Here is a 20,462-nt window from a genome sequence, read left to right on the forward strand (position 1 = left end):
TTTCATTGATTTCTTTAGAAAGATTTTTGTCTTAATTATTGTGAATTATTCTCATTATAACTGAGTTGGTCTGCCTGACAAAGGATTTGGCAAAGCTATTGTTCTCTTGATATTTTTAAAGGTGGTTCTGGGAAACACTTACTTTCATGTTTTCCACTAAAGCTAAGTAGTTTAGGTTCACTGAGGTGTAGCTTGAAGATATATTTTATTTTTGAAAACACTCTGTGAAATCAAATTTACTATTCCGTTACAGGCATTATATTGCATTATGTTGTGGGCGTAAATACATAGTTTATGTCAGAACAAAAAAAAAAAAACACTTTTCACATGATCTTTTGAAGAAAATTACCAAACCATTTTCTGTATCCTTCACTCACAATGGGCTAATTTAGAGTTGCCAGTTAAGAGATCCTCCACATCTTTGGGATACTGGTGGAAACTGGAGAACCCAGGAAAAACACTAATGGACATGTCGAAAATATGCAAGCTCCAAACAGACAGAATATGAACCTAAGCCTATGGAGGTGTTCTAACTACACCCACTGCACTACCCTAGGCAGTATGATGTAGATTGTTCACCTCTGCTTCACTGAATGAATCATTTACCTACTGGTGGTCAATCTGTAAAAAATACAAGTAATCTTCTATATATATAAAAGCCAAATACCGCTGACTCACTCATCATAAAATCTTCTGAACCATGAGGATTTGGGACTTGAAATTTGGAATGTAGGTTACCCTTGGCCCCCAGGTGCTCGCTAAGAAACAGTTTTAAAAATTTCGTGGTCCAAGCATGAAATTTCTTATAGTTTTGTTAGAACCGTTTGTATGTCTGTTTGCTTTTCACAAGAGAACTACTTAACGGATTTAGATTGGGTTTTTTCTATAATTTGCTACTTTCTCATCGTGTTAAGTATCATAGTTCGCTTGCAGTACTGATTTAGACTCATCCGACTGTGGGAGCCGGGCGGGGGCGTCCTCACTCACCCATCTGCCTCAGGATGTAACCTTAACTCTGCTTAGTTAGCAAGCGAGAAAACTACTTATCGGAATTAGATCTTTTTTTTCTATAATTTGCTTGGACATTCCGGTTGATTTTGGACTTCTCTCATTGCACTAAGAATCACAATTCGCTTGCAAGAGTGATATATTCATGCTAACCCGAGACAGAGGCTGCAGGCCGAGGGAAGGGGGAAGAGTAATGTCAGGAGTAGAGAGCTGGTTGGGACCCTCCTCGCTGTCTTGTTTCACTACTATGCGGGTGAAGCCGCCAGGGATGGATAGTCACTTATAATATATCCTTTTCCTATTAGTTGATTCCAAAAAAGTAAGAATAAGGCTGAAATGAGCAACAGTGTATACATGTAGGGAGTGTGACTTTTTAGGTCTTGTTTCAGCTCTTGATTATGACCTGTCTGTTTTGCAAATATAAAAAGTATTGGTCAAACATTGCAGTATGCATCTGTTCTTGTAAAGACATCGGGTATGTCAAGATAAATTACCATTTAAAGATATTTCGGAATGAACTTCATGATATCTTGAAACAAATTTCATATACCCAAAATGCTGAGCGTCATTTTAAGATACCTCAAAGTCACTTTGGTATTTCTCATAATGGTAATTTGACTTCCATATCTTAGATTAGTGTCCCAATGTCTGCATGACCTATTTTCCAGTTTTACCCCCATGTTTTAAACCATTTAGGTTAATTTTGCCAACTGTGAGTGTGTGCCAATATGTACATGTATCCTGCAGTGTATGGTAACCCAGTTTAGGGCTGGATCCTACTTTCAATCTAATATTGCCTAATAGGTTTTGCCATCTATGGCCCTGAATCCATGAAGGAAGTTTAGAGCAATTTAACAATTAACATGCCAGATTCGGATTGCAGGTTCAACCATTACAGCATCAAGACCAGCAATGATGATGTTAACATTCCAAGACTGTTAACTGTAATGAATACACCTGTACACACAGCAGTACATAACTACATTAGAAAACAGCTAGATTATAGAGTGGATGGTCACCAGGTTGGTAAATGACAACATTAGGATTAGGCCACTCAGTTAAGGTAACATTTTTTGAGGTTTGGCAGAATCCATTGCATTTTCTAAATGTTTTTAGATAATTGTTGATTCTAAATTTTCATAGAGTTATTGGGTATTTTATAGCATTGTCATATCAGTTATGACAAACACCTAACACAAAAGGTACCAACTAAACTCTTTGATTCTTTTCTTAATGGACAATAGGAAGAAATGTCAAAACCAGCAATACAGCTGTTACCTGTAACTTCCTACCTGTCTCGCTGCCTGTATGGTTCCCCACATATTTAACCGTAGAGACCTCTATGGTGAGCCACTTGCAGACAAACTGTGTTTAACTTTGTATCCTTTACTTAACCCACTTTACCACCAATAGACAGTTTCACACAATTGTTATCTTTGTCCCTTAAGGGACAGCAGCCAGACAAGAAAGGATCAATTCAATCCTCAGACACACTTGGCTTAAGGGTTCACTTAAAAATATTTATTTGCATCAAAACCAACAACAGAAAATATGAGCAATACAAAGAATCATACAGCTTGGGTGGATCAAGTCATTCAGTCCCAAATTACTTTTTTTCTTTAGTTGAAACTAATATATCCTTAATTGAAAAATGAAAAGAAAAAGGTTTCTTGCTGGAGAGACAGCTCATTTCCAACTGTGCAGTAGCTAAGAGACAAATCTTCATAAAAGTGTCTGATTCAGATTTTACAAAGCATCAGCAGAACAGAGAAAGACTCCTTACATGTGTCCATTTTTGTAACTGTAACATTTATAAAAATGTCAGAAAAGCAGCAACTGATCTGAGTGAGTTCTATATAACTAAACAATTATCACAGAGTTTAAGGTTATTTTCTCATGGAAAACAAGCAAAATCCTCTAAATTCTGCTTTGCCTTTTAGCTTCAACTGAATACACTGCCCTTTGGTTCATCTTGGCAAGACTTTCAGGCTAAGGGCTATCACCTGAAATCTGTCAGCTGTAAAGCTTAAAATATCCCCCTTATATTGAATTTAGATGTCTACGTCCAGTGAGGAACCATGTATCAGTAAAGTAGTTTGAATTTGGCAACTGCTGATTTATATTTCCCTTTACCTTATCTCAAAATGGAAAGCTAAATTTCAGACTACAGCCAATGAAGCGTATTATTACTCTAGCACTGAAAGCTTTATTGGCATTTTGTAGTGGACACTGTGACACTGGGAAATAGTAGGAACCCTCCAACATAAGAGTTTACCTCAACTAAAAGATACCATAGGCAAGACCGAAATTTAACAATATAAGTGAAAATAACATTGTGCAGTTTAATAGTATTTAAATGTCAAAGGAGACAAAAGTAGTTTAACAGACATAAAAACGATAAGAAAAGGTCAACTCTAAGAAAGTTTAAAGAAAGGAAAAGGCTGGCATACTGCTTTTTATTTTTATTTTGAGACTACTTTTTTTCAGAAAAACAAATTTTTTTTGTGACGGATTTCAAATTTTGTTTTTATTACTCGTAACTCTCCAAAACATATAACTAACAAATGCACATAAATGTATAAACTGTTCACTACATACATGATAATTTTGAACAGTATGGTACTGTTCAAAGCAATCAATTGCATGCCTTGCTGAGTCACACTATTTGCAATTTGTGTTGCACTGATGACATTATTTTTCTTCCGGTTGCTACAAGCCACAGTTCTACAATACATAATCTTGCTCATATTCCTTATTTTTATAGGTTACTAAAAAATTACATTCAGTGTAGCCTGCTTGGCAAGTGAGAGTGGCAGCTGGTATTTGATTCTATCGTTGTAAGGTGAATGGATGCTTGAAGTGCACAAGCCTCTGCTTATTTTGCGATCTTTGTGGCCATTTAATGGATAAAAAACAAACAATCCACTGTTTTAGCATTCTGCCCATTGAAGTCCAATTTTGCTGACATCCACCTTAAAGGAGCTAAATATTTCATTACAAAAATAAGTCATACAGTGGAGTATTGTATTAAAATCAAATGAAATACCCCGTCCTCTACCCATCTAGATTCAACATAATTAATCACAAGAGCACAACAATAATTAATATCGTCCATATTCTAAAAAACTTTTGGGCCACTCCTCATAAAGGGAGTTTGCATTTTTTCCAATTTTAAGTAACAAGGCATCCTTTTCTCATTGTGTTTTGATGAAAGATTTAGGTTTCACTCAGCTGATCAAAATAAGACAACACACTAGCACCTGATAATAACTTGTTTAACACTTTTTATTAAGTCACTAAAATTCACTTTCAAAAGGTCTTCATACAGTTATTTTTAAACATATGAGTTAAAAAGAGTTTAAAATATTACTAATTAAATTGAAATTGATGTTTAAGATTTTTTTGAAAGACTCATCTAATGCTTTTAATGCACATATAAGTAAAGAATATAAATTAGTAACATAAGGCAGCATGTTCTCTACCTAAAAAGGTATTATTTGCTCATGCTCTTATATTAGAATCCAGTACATCTCTGCTTGTTTGTGCAAGTAGAGTGCAACGGGTTCAGTGATGATGGAAAATAAAATTGGTAACAGAGGCCACCCTTATCTGGTTCAGCATTCTGTAATAAAATAAAACTGGGCACAGATGACAACCTTACCTGGTTTAATGTGTAATAATTAGGATTAATTTTATTTACATGACCAGAAGTTTATACCTGCATTATAATAGTATAATAAATTTATATATTGGCTACACCTAAAATTTGAGCAATTTGGTATTTGATGATCTGTTTCACTTCCTTTTGCTACTGAGATAAATATTATGTTAAACATACATGACCAATTTGATACTAAATCTTTTAAAATATCAAGTTTGATCTTACAAAATAATTGAAGTCACCCTTATTTCTATTTGTCAAAACAATTTATACATGACTATAACCAGTATAAATTGTTCTCTCTTATTTTTTTTTTTCTTTAAATTCTGCTGGACAAGTGTCTGAGCTTGTAGCTTCTGCACTCATGAACTCTGAGACCATTAACACTAGAATTACCAGAGCCAACGAAAAAACTCATAATTCCGGCCCACCTTAAATTCCTTACGCACCTCTCCATCAGCCACTTTTGTCTTCTAAATGTGTCGATAAGCCCAAGCAGCAAGCAGCCTTATACCATCCCCCCATTGCCTCAGAACAGCCAAGAAGTTCTCCCAGTTCCTGCCTTGATTGATTATCTGGGAGGTCTTGGAACAGAAGCTTCTCCATGTTGCATCCTCTTTTGGTTTATCCATCACCTTTTCTTGTAAGAAGCGATGACAAAGTTCCTCTTCAAGTTGAGCAAAGAACACTCTTCTTTTCTCAGTGCATACCGTGCATGCCTTGTACAGTATATGTGCGCGGATCGCCGCTTCCACAGGAAAGCAAACTCAGTCAGTGTCAGGCGCCTCTTCAGTGTAATAGTAACCACAGCACAGAGAGAAGTGTGTACATTGCAACAGGTACACATGTCCTAAACGTAGAAAGGACGGTCCTTGGGTGTGTGTGAACTGTTAACTTTTGAATTTGATGATTGCATATAGCGCTGAGCTTACCGCTCTGTAATATTCTTTCCTCTGCATGTCCTGGAATACAAAAAGAACAGTACTGTGCACCAAAATGTGGACACTGGCAAGATAAAAAAAAAAAACGATCATTGATTAGAAGTGCAAGAAGGCAGGCGAATTGATATGAATAATATGAATAATGTTGCATCAGTGCCACAATGTTTTCTGAAATGTACTATACAGGTCATAAAATGAGTTATTTGACATCATAAACAATAAGGTGCATACTAATTCAGCGTGAGCAGGAACACTCAATAAAACTTAATAAAAAAAATTAGACATTATATCGTGTTTGTGACTGAGAAAATAAGAGTGGAAAAAAAACGCTAACTTTTACAAGTCCTATAAATTTACACCGGCTGTTACAGACATAAATTAAATGTATGTTTTATTGTATAATAGTAACAATAAGAGTAGCTCACTACTCAAAACAGTAAATTTGCAAGGGAACTGGTTTCAAACTCATAACCTTTGGATTATAAGTTGACAGCGCTAACCACTGTGCCAAGGATATTGTGTATTAGTCGAGGTATAGCTGCAATTCTTGAGAGACGATCTACCAGAAATTATTTCAGGGGCCCGAGTTCGAATCCCGCTCATGACACATTGCTGAATGGAAGAATATATCTCTAAAATAAATTAAAAAAAAACTTTCTCTTCAACGAACGGTGCTTTGAATCCTACATTGCAGATGCAGATGTAGTTGTTTTTTTTTTCTTTTTTGATTAAATAAAAACTGTTTAATGAATGATTTGTAAAGGAACACACGGACAACAAGCATAGTTAAAACTCACACTTAAACAAACTGCCTGCCCATTCGATTGATATATAACGCCTTTACCACGGCTGCACAGATAATCAAGAGGGATACAATAAAAATAAAAGCACAATGAGAATGAATAAATAATGGTGCACAGCCTTGTGTCTGTATGTATTTATAAAATTTGGGAAGTAATATATTCTAGTTGCTAAGATTTAATTAATTTGAAGTAGGTAAAAATAAATATTTGGAAATATTGCAAAGGGAAATGTTTATATACTTATAGTAAACAGCACACACACAATTTAGTTAATTATATATATCTTCTTCTTCATTCGGCTGCTCCCGTTATCATCCTGGATCATCTTTTATATATATCCTGGCCAAATCAGGCTTCAGAATTGCACACAAACCCGCGAACAATCTGCACACTGTCCTTTTCAACGCAAAAAAACAAGAGATCGACTGCAGAAACACAAAACGAAGTTTATAGCATTCCATGCAGTTCTTGCCCAGCATTATACATAGGACAAACATCAAAAAGAATTGCATCTCGCATGCAGGAACATTGCAACGCCATTAGAAGGAAGGACCCACGATCAGATATATATATATATATATATACAGTGGAACCTCGGTTTACGAGTAACTTGGTTTACGAGTGTTTTGCAAGACGAGCAAAAATGTTTAATAAATTTTGACTTGATAAACGAGCGATGTCTTGCAATACGAGTTGTATGGATACACTTTGTCTGCTGAGCGTCATGTGATCACAACTGAGCTGATGGTGGTTCTCTCTCTCTCTCTCCTTATCTCGCTCGCTCATCGCGTCTTTTCTCTCTCTCCTTATCTCGCCCAGTGCGTCTTTTTCTCTCTCTCCTTATCTTGCTCGCTCGCTCATCGCCTCTTTTTCTCTCTCTCCTTATCTCGCTCGCTCGCCCAGTGCGTCTTTTTCTCTCTCTCCTTATCTTGCTGCCCAGCTTCTCTCTATTTACAGCGCTTCTCTCTCTCTTCTTATCTCGCTCGCCCAGCGCCTCTCTCTGTTTACTACAGCATTGTGACTGTGTGTGTGTGTGCGCTGTGAAGTGTGAGTCCTCATCTTGCCCCCCAAAACACGAAGCTGAGTCTCAGTACTTTAACACCAGCTGAATAAACACCAGTTTATGGTGTTTATTCAGTTTGAAACAGCAACAGCGCTGTTATTTATTGCAACGGGATCTTTATAATGTTCCTTGATCTTTTTGGATGCGCTTATACGGCGAACTGCTACAGCGCTGGGAGACTGCGATTGCTTTGCGACACTGTTCAGCGTGTCGTCCCGTTGGGTGGAATTCCACATGAGTTTAGAAACTCACACCAGTCATGATTCTTTTTAAAGGTAAATTGCAGGTTAATTTGTATTATGTATTTTACTTTATATTTTGTATTAATCCTTTTTATATGAATAGTTTTGGGTTGTGGAACGAATCATCTGAATTTCCATTATTTCTTATGGGAAATTCGCTTTGATATCTGAGAGTGTTTTGGATTGCGAGCACATTTCGGAGCAATTATGCTCGCAAACCGAGGTTCCACTGTATATATATATATATATATATATATATATAGATAAATATATAGATATATATATATATATATATATATATATATATTGTGGTAGTAGGGGTCAGTAGTGCACCCTTGAACCCTCAGGTACAACTCCGGAGACCAGGTAACAGTCCAAGACTCTTTTATTTTCTTTCAGTGCACCAAGCACCTTCCACACTCCTCACAAATCTCTTCAAATACACACAATAACCTCTCCTCCTCGCCCAGACACTTTGCTCCTCTCCCATCCAGCACAGCTCAGTGTCTGGACTGAGGCACCGTCCTTTTATAGGCCCCGACCCGGAGGTGTTCCTGTCCCAGCAGTCTGTTATTCCTTCCGGGTCAGGGCAATCAGTCTATTACTTCAACCCGGGAGCACGCCATACCTTCCTGTCACGTGACCGTGACGTACTCCCGGTCATAAGGCACAACAGAGCCCATAAGTCCCCCCACAGCGACTCCTGGTGGCCCCCAAGGTATCCAGCAGGGCTGTGTATAAACACCACAGAGTCCATAAGGCCCTGCTGGACCTCGGTGCGATCCCGCTGTCGGAGAGCTCCTCCTGTCGGCCTGGGGGTGCGGACCGGCCTGGGAAGCCGGCAGTCTTCCACAGTTCCCCCCCCTTAGTGACGACTTCTGGGGCGGAGCGTCCGGCCCGAGAGGGACGTCCTCCTCCAGGAGGACGCGTCATCCGGGCCTTGAATGCGTTGTCCCTGTCCTCGAGCGAACCTTGGAGGGACGGTGTACTTCCTGTCTCCCCGGGGACAATAGCGCCTCTCGTGGCCCGGTCGCCGGCAATTATAGCACCGACGGAGTCCTACTGGTTGTTCCCCTCTGCGGGACCAAAAACATCTCGGGAACTCCGTCAGCGTCGTCTCCGCCCTTCACCTGCCAGGGAAGTCATCATGGCCGCCTGGCGGCCCTCAAGCCTTCTTTCCATCCTGTTGGGAGACCCACCATTCCTTTTGGGGATCTCCCGCTTAATGTGGGGCTTGCGCTCAGCCTGAGGCCCTCCATGGGAAGAGGAGAGCCTCTGTGCTGTCTGCACACCCGTTACCTTCCGCTTACTGGGAGTCGGCGTCATTTGCACCGTCCCGCACCGATGGACAGCACTATTCAGCTGCACCGGCACGAGCGGCGCATCCCCTGGCACTCCTACCACCAGCGCTACCCCGCACTTAAGGCCGGTCGGGTCCTGGTGAGCCGTACTGCCCCGGAAAGCCACGCCACGCGCATGCCCGGGCTGTTTGCTCCAGTCCCCGACCATTCGGTCATCGTGCCCCAGTCTCTTGTCGGGCACACAGTGCTTTGGCACGCGCTACTCATTCTCAGCGGTGCCCGATCGCACTGTGTCCCCTTACTCTCTACGACACGGGAGGGACTCACCTGTACTCCCGCATCGATCATCTCCGGAGCTTCCCGGCGCAGCCGCTGCACGAAATCCTTTAGTGCCTTTACAGGTGCTGCTGCCGTCGCTCCTAGTTCCTCCACTCGTTCCTTTAGGTCTTCGACACCCTGCAAGAAACGGTGCAGGGGCTCGAGGTATTTCGAGACCCGTAAGTCCAAACAGTTAGTTACTACGGCCGGCTGCATTTTCGCTTCCGCGTTGTGCTTACCTTCCGGCCGGGAACCAATGAGCACGTCGCCTCCAGGCACGTGGTCCGCTGGGTCGCGCAAAGGCTCCTGGGAGTTGGAGCCCTCAGAGGGACGGCTGGCTACTACAAGCCGGCTGCGATCTGCCTTCTCCTTTACCGCGGCAGACTCGTCAGCCACAACCCGTCCCTCTTTGTCGGTGGCTTTTGTTTTGGCGCGCCCGCCTTCCCCTCCCTTCCAGGAGGCTCGGACCCGTTAGGGGCGACCGCCTCGTCGGCGGACTCGGGTTTCCTCCACCATCCCGACATCCCCCGCGGGTGACCAGTCTGTTATCGCCGACCGCGGCTGTCTCTAGCCGTCTTTCACCGCGACTTGCCTTCTGGGAGCGCGCCATTTTGCCGGGCATGAGGCCGTCATCAAGACGCCGCTGCAATCCTCCCGGCGGGCGTCTGCAAAACAGGATAAAACAAAGGCGGGACGTCGGGCGGTTTACCTGCAGCCGCCTCCGTAACGGAATGCGGCACCCCCGGACCGTCTAAGGAGTACGATGCGCTCGGCATTGGTCCGTGTCCCGGGTCCTTCGCGGCCCGGGCTTGTTTGGCCCGTATCAGCGCTTTGTCTTCCTCGCTCCCGGTCAGGAGGGTCCAGGACATCGCGGCGTCCGTCATGCCCTGCAGGCGGCTGGGACTGACCTTCTTTTTTCCAGTTTTCTTTCCCATGGCCCTATAGAGCGGGATAGCACGCACTGTTGCCGCTTTCTTGGTAGCGGGTGGTGTTGTGCACCTCCGTGAAAAAATGGGGAATCGACCGAGGGTTGTCTGCCCACACCAAATTTATTTTTTATGCAGGTCCTCTGCCAACAGACGGCCAGAGAATCCTGCCGGCTACGCCAGTGTGGCAGTAGGGGGCAGTAGTGCACCCTTGAACCCTCAGGTACAACTCCGAGACCAGGTAACAGTCCAAGACTCTTTTATTTTCTTTCAGTGCACCAAGCACCTTCCACACTCCTCACAAATCTCTTCAAATACACACAATAACCTCTCCTCCTCGCCCAGACACTTTGCTCCTCTCCCACCCAGCACAGCTCAGTGTCTGGACTGAGGCACCGTCCTTTTATAGGCCCCGACCCGGAGGTGTTCCTGTCCCAGCAGTCTGTTATTCCTTCCGGGTCAGGGCAATCAGTCTATTACTTCAACCCGGGAGCACGCCATACCTTCCTGTCACGTGACCGTGACGTACTCCCGGGTCATAAGGCACAACAGAGCCCATAAGTCCCCACAGCGACTCCTGGTGGCCCCAAGGTATCCAGCAGGGCTGTGTATAAACACCACAGAGTCCATAAGGCCCTGCTGGACCTCGGGGCACGATCCCGCTGTCGGGAGAGCTCCTCCTGTCGGCCTGGGGGTGCGGACCGGCCTGGGAAGCCGGCAGTCTTCCACAATATATATATATATATATATATATGCTGATTAGAATCGTCTGAGTATTAAAGGTGTAGGTCTATTTCATAAGCATATTTTATAACATCAATGTAAATATAGAGTATAACTATAATTATTATTATTCTGTATTAGCATTGATATGAATGTAGCTGTGTTTTTCCAAAATTACCAAAGTTCAGCAGCTTCAACTCAAAAAATGGGATTCAACAAAAGCCTGACGCGCAGAAATGATTCCACAGACAAAATATCTTTGTTTTTAAAAGTTTAGTTAAGTTTCAAAGTGTAACAGTTCACACAAAAAAGGAAAATCAAAATAGCAAAAAAGGAAAAATTAATGTTAAGAAAAGTTCAGTTCTAAGCTTAAACTTGTTACATCTCAAATCGTTACTATTTACTTAACATTTCAAAACATTTTAGAACCATTTCTCAACGTTCAGAAAACTGTATGCTTATCCCATTTCTAACTTAAAAAATGGGTCTTTTAAGTGAATCTTTACTGGGACTTGTTCTTACCACAACTAAGCTTATTATCACACTATTTCTTAGTTATAGTAAGAAGGTTCTATCTCTTGCTAACTTATATGGGGAAAAGACTGTACCATAAATTATGACTATGAAAGAAATGTATATTCTATTCAAATTAAGCAAACATTAATATGAGTTTAACTTAAAACTTTAACTTTCTAAGATTGGCTCTTACAATTAACGATTTGTGAAATTAGTGTTAAGTATAAAAAATGAAACTATGATTATACAATTCAATGTTTATTATATTTATACATTATTAAATCTGTCTTTACACATTTTGCACGCATATTTTTTTAATGTAATAAACTGCACCAAGAATGGTTAAAAAATCATTCAAAAAATGTGTACGTGAATGTAAATATATCTGCACAAACCGACACTTGTGAGTAACATTTTTAGAAAGTTCAAAATGAAACGCAAATCGCAAAGCGTCTGTGTGCAGACTCGAACAAGCTTTTGCAGAATACATTAACTGACAAGAGGCTGGCCCGCCCTTTCTGAGTTTTGGTAGCCAACACGAGCCGTCATTGGCCAATTCTTGGTAGCCGAGCCGGGTTGTGAATGGTCAATTCTTGGTAGCCGATATGGGCCGTGATTGGCCCGAGCTTTCAATTCTTGGTAGAATCTTGGTAGCAGAAAGTGATCTGATTGGTTTTCGCTACCAAGAATTACCTCGACTCATGGCTGCTCGGAGGCACCACGGAAGCTGTTGTATTATAGTTGTCCTTTTTATGGAAGTGTTTATTTGATATTTGGCCATCAGCCTTTACATATTATATAGTTCATTTGTACATTTTCTCATTTATTACTAAAATATGAAATACATTTCTGTTTAAATGATTTGTTTACATAGATTGTTTAGACACAAAACGCACATCAGGTTATTTTCCCTTACAATTCTGAGTAGCTCACTCCCAGATAATCAATCAAGGCAGGAACTGGGAGAACTTCTTGGCCGTTCTGAGGCAATGGGGTGGGGGAATAGTATAAGGCTGCTTGCTGCTTGGGCTTATTGACACATTTAGAAGACAAAAGAGGCTGACGGGAAGGTGCGAAGGGATTTAAGGTGGGCCAGAATTTTTCTGTTGGCTCTAGTAATTCTAGTGCATCTACTGTATACAACGCATCCATATATGGAATCTGGAGCTTTGATATATCTCATTAAAGATTATTTATGTACGACACAAGTTTAAGTTTTAAAGAGTTTAGTTAGGGATAGGATTAGGACATTTGCCTTGGTTTCTTGACTATGTTTTCTACCTTTTGTCTGGGAATGTAATGATCATTTTCTTTGTGTTTCTTTGTGGTGTTTAATCCTCCCTGTTTCTAACAATGCTTCTTGATTAGCACATAAAGAAAGATGTGTTTCCCAAACAGGTTACTCTTATTCCTTATTGGCCACAATACACTACAGAGAAAAAGGAACATAATTTGGATGGAGAAATAGCCGTAGTTCTACCAGTCTAAAATTATTGACACAATTTTAAATGGTGTGCTAGCTCTTTAATGTAAACAAGTCAAAACATAGCTAAAAAACAGTTAAAAATGCCATTTTATGTTTGTGATTTCAAGTATACATACTGGAGATTAAACACAGAACATAACATACATTTGTTTTTTATCCCAGTTCGGTGTCTACATGGTTGGCCAGAATAAGATTAGTTTCATTTGGTGTTCCCCCTACTATAATAAAGCAATTTTACAATAAGAAGTTACCTCTTTCAATTTTCAAGAGTTCAGTCTTCAACTGAAAAGCTCAATCTTATACAAATTGTTTTTTCCTGTTTGATTCTAATGCAGATTTTTCCTGAAAGAGTTATTTGATAATACAGTATTCTGCATGTCTTTTGCATGTTGGATAACTGATATATGGATTGTGCCACACAAATAACTGATTTTTTTTTTTAATCGACCTTTATGATATTGTTTGCTGTGGTGAAACATTAGACAACATAGAGGAATATTCTATCATAAACATTTTTATCTCCATTCTCCATGAAACCATGAGATAAAATTGTTTTTGGGTAAAAAAGTATCATTTGGTAAGAGTATTGCTTTGAATGATTTTTGTCTCATAGAAATCCAAACAAAGTTCTTAGGAGGGATGCAATTAACTAGTGTTTTTGCTTTTCTTTCCTTCATTATGATCTGACTGTTTGTTTTCATAAGCTGATCTCTAACAGCCTGGTAGCTGCTTATTTGTACAGGTCTGCAGTAACTCAAAGTAATATGTTACACTTTACACTGCAACACTTGTCACATTCACTGACAGACCTGGCACATCTGTTACACTAAAGAAAATGATCTGAACAGGCACTCTAAATGGTTAAATCATGCTGGGTCACTTTATTTTCGTGAGCCTTCTACAAATGGGGACTGCTGTGTTTAATTTTGTTTTAAGAACAAGTATGTCTCAAAAGAGATTGAATGGATTGGCTATGATCTCCACTGAAATGGGACTAGCAGAAAGTTCGGATTATGAGGATTTAATAGGAGTGTGCACTGCAGTGAAAGTTAGGAAAATAAAATTAAAATAATCTTCTTGAGAATAAGCCTTACATTTTGCATAAATTACACTAATATTTTAATATCTCATAATGTGCAGATAGTATTTCAGCACTAATTTTAGATGATATTCATGGGTGTATACATATATATATATATATATATATAGTGAGACATGCCCGAACACCACCAGACAGACACCGCATCTTTATATGAAAGCACATTTTATTTTCTGGCATATTACACAGTCCTGCACAGTACACTGGGCTATTAGCCCCAATCACCTTTCCTCCGGGCTTCTCTCTTTAATGTCCTTGGACCGCCTTTCCTCTCTCCACGGGAGCTTCATCCTGCTTCCACTCCCGACTCTAGCTCCCAGACGGTAGGAAGGCAGGCCCTTTTATTCTCACCCGGATGTGCCCCAGGTGCTCCCTCTGACAACACTTCCTGGTGTGGCAGAAGCGTCAGGAGAGCACTCGGAAGCACTCCGGACGTAGGGATCCTACTCCATCTTCCTGGGTGTAGTGGAAGTAGATCATTCTTGGGCCCTCTGAAACTCAGAGTGCCCCCTGGCGGTGGCCACGGGCCCCAATGTGCTTGAGCCTCCTCGCTCTTCTCCTGTGGTCCTCCTCTGATCCAGGGCGATTGCCCGCTCATGGCCCGGAGGACATACACGCCACCTCCCTGTCCTTCCAGGTGCCCCGGCCGAGTCGCAGCCCCAGTGACTCGCCACTTTATATATATATATATATATATATATATATATATATATTGTCACACACGCGCATAGGAGGACGTTGTGTGGACCAAGTGAAGGTAATTCCACGCCAGGCCAGGGGGGGGCGGAGTGCATTAAACCTTCTCCTATTATCTTTGCAGACCAGCCGCGGGAAAACCTTTCTGAATCAAGAGCGTCACTTCCAGTTCCGCGCCTAGAAGAGCGCCACTTCCAGTTCCGTGCCTAGGAAAATGTCACTTCCGGTTCCCACCCCTAGAGGAATGTCACTTCCGGTTCCGGTGCCTGAAACATCACTTCCTGTTTGACCATATAAAACCGCCATTTCTAACAACCTTCAGCAGTTCAGTCTTGGACTCTGTACCGTCAACTTCATTGTTGCGAAATCTAAAATCCATTGCAGCTAGGAATATTATACCGGTGGCTGCCCCAAACTTTTCTTTACGTGTGTCAAGTCTCTTCCTTTTACAGTGGCGTAGCCGGCAGGATGATGGCCTCCTGGAGAGATCGGAAGGCGAACTTGAACCTTGACTTGACACACGTTTATAAATCAACAAAGCATCGGATGGTAAGTACCGCTCCCGAGTTGCCGAGTGGGCGTCAGTCGGAGCGTGTTGGGGAAAACTGGAATGTGCCTCAACCCATCATCCTGTTAAAGGTCCGGGGAAAAATAGCTCCGGAACCCACAGGCTAGAGCCAGGTACATCAGGGAACGTATCGGGTGCTTATTATGACCAACCAGGTGTGGGGACTGCCCCAGCTTATCCCACGAAGGGCAAGCCCTTTAATAAAGGTGGGAGAAACCCAGGCTGGCAGGTGGAAACCATAATGGCCTGGAAATTTAATACTGCTAAGGCAACTAAGAAGCAGGCCATGGCTTTATGGGGTAAGGTAGTTGGTTGGTTACAGCCTCATAAAAATACCAGCCACCAAATAGCAGAGCAGGTGGCCTGTGCCTTATTACTCAAAAGCCTCCCCGGAAAACTCACCCAGCCGGCCTGGGGATATACAGATATTGCCGCCTTAGCGGAGATCATAGATCACTTTAGGGCAGAAACCGGCTTGGGGGCGTCAGAACGGAGCCCGTGCGAACCCGGGTGTGCTTGCGTCCCTAATACCGAGTCCCCTGGCTATAAACTGAGGCATGTTCGGGTGGACCCTGAGGCGCCGGCGGCACTCTGAAGCAACAAAGGGGTCTGCGGAGTGAAGTGGGAGGAGGTGCGGTGTGCTCTTGCTAATCCACTGGCCTGTTCACATACGGAAAAGTGTTAGTCAATGGAATTAAAGTAACCGCTTTATTTGATTCCGCAGTAACATTTCCATTGTTGCTGGCCAATTAATATTACCGCGACAATGGTGTAAGAATAAGACCCGCATTACCTGTATTCACGGGGATGTCCGGTATTATCGATCCGCCAAATGTTTTATATGCCAGGACGGCATCGTTAAAAAAATAATGGTGGCAGTGATGGATGATCCGCCCTTCCCCGTGATCCTAGGAAGAGATTGGGTCGAAATAAACAGCGGTAATATAGACACTTCTCCACAATCGCTAGGTCTAGTCACGGACGCGAATTCAGCGCCCTCAACTTCCTCCACGCCGTGTTTACAGCCGGCTGGGAGCGGACTTCGCCTCTGGTGATGACGACGAAAGACCCGGACGTCGCAGCCTGAAACGTCATCAGTAAGCGCTCCGGACGTCTCGGACGAAACTCCGCCCCATGAGGTCGAATCCGATCCTCTCTCACGTCTGCAGTTTCAATTCAGGCAGACGCCGGCTTCATTTAAAAGGGAACAATGGAACGATGATTCCCTTAAATTTGCAAAAAATGCAGTCGTTTTAATAGACGGCCAACGCACGTCACATCCCATGCCACAAGGTCCTCACTTTGTGCTTAATAATGATCTGTTATATCGGGTAGCAGAACATGAGGGGCAGATGAGGTCACTGTTGTTAGTACCACGAACCTACCGGCGACAGGTCTGTGAACTAGCACATACCCATCTGCTGGGAGCCCATTTGGGCCCGAAAAACACTGAGAGAATTAAACTCCGATTTTTTTGGCCTGGAATTAACGAGGAGGTTCGCTTTTGCACATCCTGTCCAGAATGTCAATTGAGGCAAATTCCTAGGAGGGACCGTGCTCCTCTAGTTCCTTTACCCTTAATTGATATCCCGTTTGAACGCATAGGGGTCGATCTGGTGGGACCCCTGGAACCCTCAGCCAGAGGTTATAAATATATAATGGTTCTGGTCGATTATGCTACTCGATTTCCAGAGGCTGTTCCGTTGCGCTCAGCTACTTCAAAAGCTATCGCACGGGAATTAGTGGGAGTATTTGCGTGTCGGAATCCCTAAAGAAATCCTGACGGATCAAGGGACTCCTTTTACCTCGCAGACGTTCAGGGAGACTGCCAAGCTACTTCAAATAAAGCATTTAAAGACCTCGGTATATCATCCTCAAACCGACGGTCTTGTGGAGAGGTTTAATCAAACTCTCAAACAGATGTTGCGTAAGGTAGTCAATGAGGACGGAAGGAACTGGGATCAGCTCCTCCCCCTCGTCCTTTTTGCATATCGGGAAGTCCCACAAGCCTCCACGGGGTTCTCACCTTTTGAATTACTATATGGACGACAACCCCGGGGCATATTAGACATCCTAAAGGAAGGATGGGAAGAGGAGGCTCTCCCATCAACAAATATATTGGAATATATCGCGCAGTTACGCGATAGATTTGAAAAAATTAGACCAATATTGAAAACACATATGGAGAAAGCGCAAACAGCTCAGGCCCGATGTTATAACCGTGGCACGTCTCTCGGAATTCCGCCGGAGACCGGGTCATGGTTTTAGTTCCTACCTCACACTCCAAATTATTGGCCCATTGGCAAGGCCCTTATGAAATTAAGGAGAGGAAGGGGCTGGTCGATTATTTGGTGAAACAACCGAATCGTCGACCCAGCGAGCGGATTTATCATATCAATCTGCTGAAACCGTGGAAGGATAGGGATTCCGAGCCCTCCTCCGGACAGCTACGCTCTCTCTTCACTCGTCAATTATACCTTAATTTCGGACATAATTTGACTCGCCAACAACGTCAGGAGCTCGAAGCAGCTATCCTGTCTGTCCCTGAGGTAATCAGTGAAAACCCAGGTCGGACCTCCCTGGTTGCGCATGACATTGTGACGAAACCTGGGGTTATTGTCCGAGAACGTCCGTACAGAATTCCCGAGGCAAAAAAGGCGGAAGTGGAGTTGGAGATCAGACGAATGCTGGAGCTAGGTGTGATTGAGGAAAGTTATAGTCCCTGGTCCAGTCCTATCGTTATGGTCAGTAAGCCCGATGGAAGTTGGAGGTTTTGCAATGACTTCCGTCGGCTTAACCAAGTCTCCCAATTTGACGCCTATCCAATGCCACGAGTGGATGACCTCCTCGAGCGGCTAGGACATGCCAAATTTTTGACTACCTTAGATATGACTAAGGGGTACTGGCAGGTTCCCTTAACGGACTCCGCCAAGGAAAAGACAGCGTTCAGCACCCCTAGTGGACACTGGCAGTATCGTGTCCTCCCATTTGGATTACATGGGGCACCTGCGACCTTCCAACGTCTGGTGGATAAAGTGCTCCGTCCTCATAATTCATATAGTGCTGCCTACTTGGATGACGTTGTCATCTATTCCAACACCTGGGAGGAACACATACAGCAGGTTGGAGCTGTGTTGCGGACACTAGCACAAGCTGGACTTCGTATCAACCCAAAAAAGTGTTTCTTTGGGTTGGTAGAGGCCAAATATTTAGGCTATCTAGTGGGCCGGGGTATGGTGAGACCACAGTGTTCCAAAATTGATGCCATTGCAAATTGGCCCCGTCCGATAACCAAGAGGCAAGTACAAGCATTTCTCGGACTGGCGGGTTACTATCGCCGGTTTGTACCTCGGTTTTCCGAGAGAGCTACGCCCTTGACAAACCTCACAAAGAAGGGTCGACCTAATCATGTGGTATGGGATGAGATAACAGAAGCTGCATTCAGTGACTTGAAACTGGCCCTTACGTCAGCTCCTATATTAAAAGCACCAGATTTTTCTGAACCTTTTATTCTCCAGACGGACGCTTCGGACACAGGACTTGGAGCCGTGCTGAGCCAGAGCGTCAATGGAGTTGAACACCCCATAATGTACCTGAGCCGGAAACTGTTGGATCGGGAAACCAGGTATGCGGCAGTGGAGCGGGAGGCTTTGGCTATTAAATGGGCGATTACTCAGCTGAGATACTACCTCTTGGGACGTGAATTCACTCTTGTGACAGATCATGCACCCTTACAGTGGATGGCCTTGCACAGGGAGTCCAATCCGCGGGTCACGAGGTGGTTTTTGGATCTCCAGCCATATAAGTATTCGGTCGTTTATCGCCGGGGTATTCTGCAGGCCAATGCTGATGCCCTTTCCAGGTGCCACGACTTCTCGGAACGGTACGCCCGACCCGATGGGTCTGGGCTGAGGGGGGGGCCATGTCACACACGTGCGCATAGGAGGACGTTGTGTGGACCAAGTGAAGGTAATTCCACGCCAGGCCAGGGGGGGGCGGAGTGCATTAAACCTTCTCCTATTATCTTTGCAGACCAGCCGCGGGAAAACCTTTCTGAATCAAGAGCGTCACTTCCAGTTCCGGCGCCTAGAAGAGCGTCACTTCCAGTTCCGGTGCCTAGGAAAATGTCACTTCCGGTTCCCACCCCTAGAGGAATGTCACTTCCGGTTCCGGTGCCTGAAACATCACTTCCTGTTTGACCATATAAAACCGCCATTTCTAACAACCTTCAGCAGTTCAGTCTTGGACTCTGTACCGTCAACTTCATTGTTGGGAAATCTAAAATCCATTGCAGCTAGGAATATTATACGGGTGGCTGCCCCAAACTTTTCTTTACGTGTGTCAAGTCTCTTCCTTTTACAATATATATATATATATACATACATACATATGAAAAGAGTGTGAGAGAGAGAAATGTGCCTTACACTGGTTGAGATGACTCAGAAACCAAACTCTTTTGGCCCTGGGGTTGAGTATCCATAAAAAATTTCTATTTTGTCATGCTTGCATTTAACTATTGAAAAGGTTTATAAGCCAAATCCAGCAACCAGTGATACTTCACACTATGTAAATGATAAATATAGTGTGGTCCAGATCTAATTATGCAATTTTCCTTATGCTATAACTTATAAAGTTTATTACATAGAAAATCACCTGAAAAATCCCGGACCATTGAGAAGTGTGCGAACTGATGACATGAAGAATTGTCTTCTCGCTGACCTGGAATCATCCCTGCATAAATCAAAGTCATTCAGACAATCTGGATCTGCATAATTAGATCTGGACCACCCTGTACATTACAAATAGCTTTACAACTTTCCCTTTCCACCTTGTCAAAAGAAGGTGACATGGTGTTACTGTCTCTGTTAATTTTGTCACTTTTGTTCGTAAATGTAGTTCATTGTTTAACTTATACCCATGCCAATTTATTGCAAATAAGAAATTCAATTCCCGAGCTGATTTTCTTAGGTTTTTCTGACTTTAATATCTGAGTATTTAGCTACATATCTGACCGCACCGCAGCAGGACAGAGTGACAGGCGGCTAAACATTTAGGTACAGAAAGTCGCAGCCAGAGTGCAAACAGCATTAGTGGCAGAAAGCGGGATTGCA

This window comes from Polypterus senegalus, chromosome 17, assembly GCF_016835505.1.
Source record: "Polypterus senegalus isolate Bchr_013 chromosome 17, ASM1683550v1, whole genome shotgun sequence".
Taxonomy (NCBI): domain Eukaryota; kingdom Metazoa; phylum Chordata; class Cladistia; order Polypteriformes; family Polypteridae; genus Polypterus; species Polypterus senegalus.